This window comes from Mya arenaria, chromosome 10, assembly GCF_026914265.1.
Source record: "Mya arenaria isolate MELC-2E11 chromosome 10, ASM2691426v1".
NCBI lineage: Eukaryota > Metazoa > Mollusca > Bivalvia > Myida > Myidae > Mya > Mya arenaria.
In genome coordinates, this window is record NC_069131.1 from 4,419,309 (window position 1) to 4,430,252 (window position 10,944).

At 34.8% G+C, this 10,944-nt stretch overlaps 1 long non-coding RNA gene across 1 annotated transcript; it reads right to left on the minus strand.

Annotated features, from left to right (window-relative positions):
- Window positions 1-784: 784 nt before the first annotated feature.
- Window positions 785-7,705, minus strand: LOC128205212 (uncharacterized). Its single transcript, XR_008256195.1, has 4 exons — window positions 7,597-7,705; window positions 5,356-5,507; window positions 4,965-5,139; window positions 785-4,174 (listed from the first exon to the last, which is right to left on the minus strand). It is a non-coding gene; the product is annotated as an uncharacterized LOC128205212 (long non-coding RNA).
- Window positions 7,706-10,944: the final 3,239 nt, after the last annotated feature.

The following is a 10,944-nucleotide window of genomic DNA, read 5'->3' on the forward strand; positions in this document are numbered from 1 at the left end:
GAAGAGGTGATCATGCCTACCCGAGATATTTTTGAAGAGGTGATCATGAATATCTGGGATATTTTTAAAGAGTTGATCATGAATACCTAGGATATCTTTGAAGAGGTGATCATGAATACCTGAGATATCTTTGAAGAGTTGATCATGACTACCTGGGATATCTTTGAAGAGGTGATCATGCCTACCTGAGATATTTTTGAAGAGGTGATCATGAATATCTGGGATATTTTTAAAGAGTTGATCATGACTACCTAGGATATTTTTGAAGAGGTGATCATGAATACCTGAGATACCTTTGAAGAGTTGATCATGACTACCTGGGATATCTTTGAAGAGGTGATCATGACTACCTGGGATAGATATCTTTGAAGAGGTGATCATGAATAACTAGGATATCTTTGAAGAGGTGATTATGAATATCTGGGATATCTTTGAAGAGGTGATCATGAATACCTGGGATATCTTTTAAGAAGTGACCATGCATACCTGGGATAACTTGAAAGAGTTTATCGTGATTACCTTTACCTGGGATATCTTTGAAGAGTTCATCATGACTACCTGAAGGTGGTATAAATTAACCATCTGCTTTTTGCAAAATGGAAAAATGCTTTTAATCATGTAACAGATACTTTTTCAAGCTTCCTGTTGACGTTATAAGGATTGTAGTAATCACTTTATACAAGAAATCAACATTTTTAAATACTTTATTTGAAATCATAATATGAAAATAAAATAAATTCATTTAAACAAGTGCTGACACAGCAATTTGACAAATGTTCTGGACAGGGTTTACTTTACACAGAAAGCCAATTGTTCAATGTTCTGTTCGCATACATAAAAGCCCATATTAGGGAGAAACATTTACAGATATACATCTTGATGAACCCACTGGTTCAATGAACTTTTAAAAGTTTGAAGGCAAAAGCTATTACATTTGAGATGAACAGTTACCTTAAATGGAGCTTTAAGCAAAAATCTTTCAATACACTATCTAATATAAAAGTAAGGTAAAAAAAGTTCTTAGTTTCAGCTAACTTCTCTAAAATAAATAGGGTTGGTCAGTATGCTTTTTTTCTAAAAAAAACAAGAGGCCCATGAGTGCCTATGCTCTACTGGCATGGCTCATGTGGTTATTTTTAATCCAGAGCGTGTATGTATGAGTAATAGCCAACAAACATATTGTTCACATTTTGTGTTTGGGTTAGCTTAAAACATTGCACATTCAACATCTGAGAACAGAAAGTGTTGTAAGCATATTAATGGCATGAACTACTAGTATTCTAATATGTGCCAAGTAAAGGTCATCTGAGGAGAATAAAATTTGCTACAAAACTGTACTATTGGTCAAAATTTCATTTTTGTAGCTTTAAAAGGACAAAAGGGATTGGGCCAGCTTTGGCCCCGGCCCAGGGCACATAATTTCAGCTGTTTTGCTAGACGGTCTACATAATATTACAATGCTCCACAATAAATATCAAAGATATGAGCCTTGTGGTTTGAAACAAGAAGATTTTGAAAATATTTCTTAAAAAACTTGTGACCCCGGGGGGCAGTGCCAGTTTTGACCCTAGGGGCATAATTTGAACAACCATGGTAGCAGACCACTAAAATAATCCTTATTCAAAATAACAAGGGTCTGCACAGTTGTTTCAGACAAAGATATTCAAACATTTCTCAATTTAAGTATACCAAACCTGTGAACGCAATGGCGTGGCCAATAATGACCCCAGGGACCTAATTTGAACAATTTTTCACATGAATTTGTGACTTTACATGTAAACTTGTCTAACAACAGACTTCGCTCATGTAGACTTGGCTAAAAATAGACTAACCTAAAAATAGCATTTTTTTTAACTTTTGAGGCCCATAATCTAGGCATGCACATGCGGATCTGGTTTTCGAAAGGAACCAAGCTCTAATTGATATCTTAATACTGTACAAGTTTCATCTATATACAATTAAAACTGAAGACTGTATCATGTTCACAAGCAATTGTTTACAGACGCACAGACGTTCAAGGCCCATAATCTAGGCATGCATTGGCAGATCTGACTGGTTTTCGAAAGGAACCGAGCTCTATTGGATATCTAAATACTATTTTATTGAGATACAATCATAACTAAAGACTGTATGGTGTTCACAAGCAACTGTTTACAGGCGTTCGGAAGCACATACTACGTACACATTACCATCACATCAGATCTTCTGATCTTTGGCCAGTAAAGCTAGACTTTAAACCGTGATTATGTACCAAAACTACCTATATCAGGGTATATCACTATTGTATTCTTTTTAGGATATACAAGAGCTGTCATGGGGCAGTGCCCTCAACTATATGCTGCTTTGTCTTAGAAATGAATACAATAATGATAAAGGTAATATGCAATAAAGAGACAAAATAAGAATTAAGCAAGAAATGCTGCAATGCAAAAAAAACAAGTTTTCAGTGATTGACAGAAAACCCTAATTAATTAAGCCTTTGGTGTGCGATTAAGTTTCAATAGTTTTTTTTTGTTTTAGTGACCTTGATCCTATGGGCCCCGAAAGCAATTCCATGAGAGGTCTCTATAATACTTTGTATACTAAGTTTGTAGATGTATTTGATGCTGCCCTCCTCCTGGCCAGCCAACACAATGACACAGTCATGTCATTTTTATAATCAGGTTTCACTTGACAGGTTAACAAGAGCTGTCGTAAAACAGTGCGCTCTACTACGCCTCTTGGACGTGAATACAATAATAGTGTGATATGTGCCTGTAAAAAGCAATAAAAATGTGCCTTTCAAAATAAAAAAAATAACAAGACGCCAATGCGGCAACGCCGCATAAAGCTGTTTTTTTATTTGACGATGCAATTTTGCAAACCTAGGATTTGAGCTAGTGACCTAGTACTTTAACCAAAAAGACCCATATTTATATTTATCGGAGATATCATTCATACAAATAACCTGATCAACAGAAACTATTCCATTTTTGTGAGGAAAAACGAACATTTTATAGATAAATACATCAGCTTTTCCAATAAGATCTGTCCAGAGACCTAGTTTTTGACCCTAGACGACACACTTTATATCATCTAAGATTTCATGTACACAAATATTTTTAAAGTTAATTAAAATTTAAATTTTTGAAAAATATGGTTAGATCTGAAATTCATGATTGGGATGTGTGTTTATAAATAACAATTGAATTTAGTTATTAACTGATATGGATAGCTTTGGTAAGCATAGATTTTTTTATGACATCAGAAAAATATTTCCTAAGATTTGACCATGTGACCTAGTTTTTGATCTGAGGTGACCCATATTATAGAACTTTTAAGATATTATGCAGACAAATATTCTGACCAAGTTTCATAAAGAGTTGACAAAAAATGTTGAATTTGTGACATGGAAATATTTTCTCTAAGATGTGACCTAGTGACCTAGAATTTGACCAGGGATGACCCATATTCATATATCTTCAAGATAACATGCCGACAAATAGTCTGACCAAGTTTGATTACCATTGGATAAAAACTCTTGATTTTATTACATAAAATTAAAACTTTAATGCAGAATTGTTAACGATAGTATAGCCCACCTATTCTTCAAATAGTCGAGCTAAAAATGCACAAATAATAATTTGCAATGCTAATAAGCTCTTGCTCAATTTCGTCATGTCCCTTTCACATATGAGTTGGAGAGATATATCAATCACTAAATATTAATGGTCCTAGGTCAAAGAATTCAAGGGTCATTGTGCAGAATAACCACTGTTTGCCATGACCTTCAACTTCGACCAACAAACTCCGAAAACAATACTTGTCATGTTCTGGTCAAATATAACCTACCATTAATGTTTCATGGTGTGAAGTCAACCTACAAAATGTATTTTCAAGTTATTCAAAAATATAATGTGTCTGTTTGCAAACATATGCTAAAACATAAGCCCATTTGTTTTTACAATAGTCACATAATACATATTAAATATCTTTAAGGTCAATAAATCAATGACACAATGCAAGCACAAAAGAGGTCTTTTATATCACAGATCCTCTGCAAGCCAAGCTTGGGTAATTCCATCCAAAGAGCATGCAAACTGACAACAGCCTGTTGAAGAGATTTTCCTGAGGAACAATCCTGGGGATTCATTCCCTTCCTTCTGTCAGAGTAGAGACGTTTCAAACTGACAGCCTGCAATTTTAATGTACATATTTGAAAACTGTTTATATTCACAGTGACCTTTTATAAACTTTTTACATAAAGTAATGTTACATAAAATGTTGCCCATATACAATAAAATGATTAAACAGACTATCATAAACAATAAGTCTACAAGTATAAGGCCTTAAAGGGACTGTACACCAGATTGGCACTAAAAGTTTTTTTCTGTCACATATCTCAGGACAATTATTTAATAGAATGTGTTACGCTTTTATGTCATAATTGTAAAAAAAGTACAAATGTAAAAAAAAATCTGTTGCCAAAATTGAAGTCCAGTGTTGTATCAACTATGCTACGAAGGCTTACTTCAATCAAGAGGTATATTAAAGCTATAAACCTAACTTGGTAACATCATGTGATAACATCAACTAGCCAATCACGCATAAGAAATGAGTTCTACTAGGTAAACATACCCAGTAATCTTTTTGAATGGAAAAATATGAAATAACTGCTAAACTTAATAAATTGTAAACTATGTGGTACTTCAGTTAGTAAGTATCAATGCATTGTACACATTAATACCAGTCATGTCAGTTTATGTCAGTTTTCGACAATTTTCTTTTTTTCTTGCAATTTGATCAAATGCTCAGTTGCTTTAACAGCATTTAAAAAAAACACATTCATGAAACAAATGATATAATTTACTTTGTCTGTATATAATTATTTAAAACTATATTTTTATTTAAAAAAAATAAATAATTATTTTTAGTTTTAAATACAGAAATGCTGATGCTGAGGACTTGGAAAGTTTTATTCTTACACATGGAAGTGGTGCAGAATGTATCCATTAATAGGCAGATGTAATTTTGTAGATGTTTTCATGGCTGCTACTGATATCATGGACGGCATGGTCAACTGTTGGTCCAGGCAGCGATGTATCGGCCATCGCTGTGGAAGGCTCTGGATGAAGGGCGGCAAAGGTCCATAACCAGCTCCTAATAGCAAAATGAATTATTATTCAGAGTATGAGATGCATTATTTATTAAGCATATAAATGTACATGGGTATATCATTTTTGTTCTCACTCATCAACTCAATGCTCTTTAAATCATTGTTTATATTTCAATCCTGTACTTGTTCATAGGCATTTACTTTAGGCCTGGCAGAAACAATATATTATACAAAATTACAAACACGAAGCACAGTCTTACCAGTTGGCGTTTCAACACAGTTTGTTCTACAACATTCCAGAAGCAAGCATGTGCAGACAGACACCAAGCACACACTTTATGGTGAAAGTGGTGGTGGTCATTTTGTGCTATTGTGCATCTTGTTAACTGCTACAGGTCTTTTTAGGTCAAACCTAAAAAAAATGAACATCTGTCAATTGACCCTCAGTGCATGAGAAAGTCACCTTTATAGAGATATATGGTAAGAGAATTTTATTAAAAAACAGAGCTTTTAAGGTAAAGTGGTCAAAATCCCTAATATACATGTGTAAGGTCAGTGGAATAAGAACACGGCTGAAGACAATATACTTCCTGTCATATCAAACAGTGTTATGTATAGATATGTACCGGGGTATATATAGTCATCTGTTAAACTACAGTGCTTTATAACGTGTCCCAAAGCTATGATAACTAGTATAGAGATAAATGGTCATTTGATAAACTACAGTGCTCTAGAACGTGTCACCCAGCTATGACTACCAGTATAAAGACATATGGTCATTTGATAAACTACAGTGCTTTAGAACGTGTCCACCAGCTATGACCACCAGTATAAAGATATATGGTCATTTGATAAACTACAGTGCTCTAGAACGGTTCCCACAGCTATGATCACCAGTATAAAGACATATGGTCATTTGATAAACTACAGTGCTTAAGAACGTGTCACCCAGCTATGATCACCAGTATAAAGATATATGGTCAACTGATAAACTAGAGTGCTTAAGAACGTGTCACCCAGCTATGACTACCAGTATAAAGATATATGGTCATTTGATAAACTACAGTGCTTTAGAACGTGTCCCCGGGCTATGACTACCTCTATAAAGATATATGGTCATTTGATAAACTACAGTGCTTTAGAACGTGTCACCCAGCTATGATCACCAGTATAAAGATATATGGTCATTTGATAAACTAGAGTGCTTAAGAACGTGTCCCCCAGCTATGACTACTAGTATAAAGATATAAGGTCAACTGATAAACTACAGTGCTTTAGAACGTGTCACCCAGCTATGACTACCAGTATAAAGATATATGGTCATTTGATAAACTACAGTGCTTTAGAACGTGTCCCCCAGCTATGGTCACCAGTATAAAGATATATGGTCGTTTGATAAACTAGAGTGCTTTAGAACGTGTCCCCAAGCTTCGATCACCTGTATAAAGATTTATGGTCATTTGATAAGCTACAGTGCTTTAGAACGTGTCCCCCAGCTTCAATCACCTGTATAAAGATATATGGTCATTTGATAAACCACAGTGCTCTAGAACGTGTCCCACAGCTATGTCTACCAGTATAAAGATAGATGGTCATTTGATAAACTACAGTGCTCTAGAACGTGTCCCCGAGCAATGACTACCAGTATAAAGATATATGGTCAACTGATAAACTACAGTGCTTTAGAACGTGTCCCCCAACTATGACTACCAGTATAAAGATAGATGGTCATTTGATAAACTACAGTGCTTTAGAACGTGTCACCCAGCTTTGATCACTAGTATAAAGATATATGGTCATTTGATAAACTACAGTGCTTTAGAACGTGTCCCCGAGCTATGACTACCTGTATAAAGATATATGGTCATTTGATAAACTACAGTGCTCTAGAACGTGTCCCCGAGCTATGACTACCTGTATAAAGATATATGGTCATTTGATAAACTACAGTGCTCTAGAACATGTCCCCAAGCTATGACTACCAGTATAAAGATATATGGACGACTGATAAACTGCAGTGCTTTAGAACGTGTCCCTAAGCAATGATCACCAGTATAAAGATATATGGTCATTTGATAAACTACAGTTCTCTAGAACGTGTCCCCGAGCCTCGGTCATCAGTTTAAGATATATATGGTCATTTGATAACCTACAGTGCTTTAGAATGCGAGCCCCAGCTATGACTACCAGTATAAAGCCAATTGTCATTTGTTTAACTACACTGCTTTAGAACCTGTCGAGCATCTCTGGTGTCAAGTAATTAGAACGACTACTCAAGTAATAAGATAATTATATGGTCATTTATTAATCTATATACTGCTTTTGAAATGTTTTTAAAGCAAAAAAATCAATCATCATTAAAAAAAAAAGCCTGGACGGCATTTTAGAATGACTACATGGGTACAGTACACCTAAATCAGTAAAATGGATGTACTTTGCTGAAAACAAATTGCAAGCATCAATAGTTAAATAATGCATAAAATTATGGAAATATTCAATACCGTCTTCCCAAAATTCTTCGTACTAGAGTCAGGCACAAATTATCTTGCATTTCCAGCTCCTGGATTTTTCTTGAAGCCTCTTTCAAGGTTTTACAAACCAGCATTTTTGTTCGCTGTGGTGTACTCATGTGTTTTACACAGATATCAATGACGTAATTGTGTAAACACGCACCTGCCTAAATCCGCACTGTCGTTTATCAAAATCCATACTGTATTTAATTTTTACGGTGAAATCCGATTGTATACACAAACTTGTCACGTGACCATTAGTCAGGTAACCGGTGTGCAGGTATGAAAATACCAGACAAAAGAGCCAGCTATACATTTTGAAAAGCGTTGTTTAGTGTTCAACGTCTTTTATGATTGTCTTTTAAATGTTTTACTTTTACTCATTCAAAAGTAAAGCAACGTATTAACAGTTTGTCTCATAATCGTATTTTTGTCTTTCGGAGATCCTCGGTTATTTTATCGAAAACAACAAAAATGGCCGAGGAGTTCCGAATGGTATTTTTTGCATAGTCAAAACGGCAATAAGCTCAACTATAATTCTAGCAGCGGTTACCTTAATTACATTACTCTTTAATGTCACCAACAGTAAGAAGACGTCATTATTTTTTTGAATTTAATAATCAAGGGTGTTCCAGGTTTCGACGTAAGAGGGGCATCATTTAGAGGCGTAACCGTTTGACTTGCCCCGCAAGTAACAATTTCTAGTCTGAAATCGGATGCATTTTGGGCGTAAATACCTTTTTTCTCCTACTGTATAGCTATAAAAAGTAATCTTTAACTATTTGGGGAGGGGGTGGGGCATCGGGTACCCCTCCCCTGAGCCGCATGTGATAGTGTTGGTAATGTTGAATGAATTGGATAAATTTGTTTCTGATTTATTTGAATTGTCTGCATACAAGTGGTTTGCGAAACCGTCATGTATAGTTTGTGTACTTATACTGGTCATGTTAAGAAATTGATGACATTTTCTAACGTGTTCAAATGAGTAATTGACAGTTGTTTCTTGTTCTACAAGTCATATTGTAAAATGACACGCAAACTTTTATTAAGATTAAAATCGGAAAACAAGTCTCCTTAACAAAACGGTTGTGGACATTGAACGTTTTGGGTGTTTTTAAAGTTAAAGTTTTTAAATAGTGAATATTTTGGGCAATATACTATTTCCCGGCCTCACGCCGTATTATCGGTCCATATATATTGAAATAATTTAAGGCTTCAGGCCTCGGATTGTGTTGCAAACCGTTTTGTTAAACAAAATTGACAATCTTATTTGCTTTTAATATGTTACATATACACGGTGGAGAACCCACGTGACTTATTTGGTAAAGTGCACGGCAACAAATGTCAACAAGTCTCGATTCAGGTAAGGTTTTTAAAGATAACTTTCTTAATATTTGGAGAATTTTTGTGAAATAAAGACCATAAACCCCGCATTTAAGAGCTCTATCCACGGTAATAAAGAACTTTCTCTAATATCCTAAAGTTTTCCTGAAAATCTTGACCAACTGATTTCTCAGAGTTGAAATATAATGCAAAGTACACGGCTTTTGACAAATCTATCGGTTTACCTCATGTAAGCCGTAAATAATTCATACACAAATCTTATTTTAAAACGTTTTATGTATTTTATAGTTTTCAGCGTGTATTGTTTAACTTTTAGTTATTTCAAAGGTAAAAATGAACTAAAACCAAATTGATAAAGTACACGGACATTTTAGGATGATAAAGTACACGGTCATTTTAGTTTATGTTTGAAAGTAGAGTGCGGTTTACAAACTAATCGTTATATAAGCATTTTCTATTCGTGAAGTCAGAATGTATATTGTTTAGTTTTTATCTAAGTTGTAACAATAAATTTTGCATTATAACGCACACCTAAATAACTAAATATTTAGCAATCATATTTAATGAGGAGTTGAAAGATAGTCTATGGAATAATTTAAGAGAAAGTCTGCCATTATAAGTTCGATTACTTTAAAATATGCAGATCAATACAGAATCATACATACATTTCTTCAAAAATCTGATAGTTTTACTTATAAATTACAAGCTGGACTGTCGGCGAATAAAACATCTCTGTAGTTAGCGGCCCGTTTGTGGTGATTATAAATTTCATGAATGTTCCTATTTTGATGTGTTTTGCACATCACAATTAGTTTATATATATTTCCACATTTAAAGCATATTGTTCATACCTTTCAGGTAACGCTGAATCTTTTATTTGGTTCAGTCTGAACAAATATTATCTGATCTACATCAGTAAAACTGCGGTCGTTCGAACAATACAGACAGGAACTCATTGTAAAGATGGAGGCTCGGAGTTAGATGGTAAACAGCAAGGAGGAATGAGAGCACACTATATTACCAACTTACAGGCTAGGACTAAGACTTGAACATCTAGATAAGAGCTGAGCATGGAACATAAGAATGTTCTAGACTAAAGGCTGAAATGTGATTACAAAATAATTGTGTTTCAAAGCTTGCTGAATTATATAAGATACATGCAGTTAAGAGTTTATAGGAAATAAATGGGAAAATGACAACAATGCATCTCTAAACCTTGTGAAAATGTTTTATGCTCAATCCGTTTTCATACTATTTTTACACTGCAATTTTTTCAGTACTGTAAGACAAACGAACATTTTGAAAGAGCACCATTTGGTAACAGTACGTTTTGCTATTTATCTTAATAAAATGTTAAACTCATGAAAACGTTATTTTAACTCGGCAACATACTGGAATACACTTCTAACTAGACCATTTTAATCTTTCAATGTGTCATGATTAGGTGTGTTTCGCCTTAAATTGCCTGCTGAGTCCAGATTTGAACTTGAATGCTGAGCGACACTAGACATTTGTGACGTGTCATACCCCTGTGTCTAGCAGAAATCTGGTCACTGAGATTGGTCGTGTCACCCAAGTTGAACCCACACACACCACAGGTTAGCTTCAATTGGCCGCTTTCGCGTCTTTCGTGTATCTTCAAGTCTTGCAAGGGCAGTTTTGCCACACTATTTGCAAACGTGCAACTTTGTCTCGCCGTGATTGCTGCACCTATAAAAAAGACATGTACTGTCACAAGTTAGCGAGAATTGCTGGCAATGTCAGTACTTGAATATAATTTATAAAAAACACTATATTACTGCCACGCAATGAGTGTTTGATTGTGTAATCAGCACCATAAAACTGAACGACCCTATCCACTGAAACATGGACCACATTATTACCCGGTATGTGAAAAACGCCACCCCTAAAAAACGTTGAAAACACAGTCAGACGACGGCAAATCTTAACCTCTACACGAGGGGAGTCGTAATAAAAGTATAACTGTTAGTATAT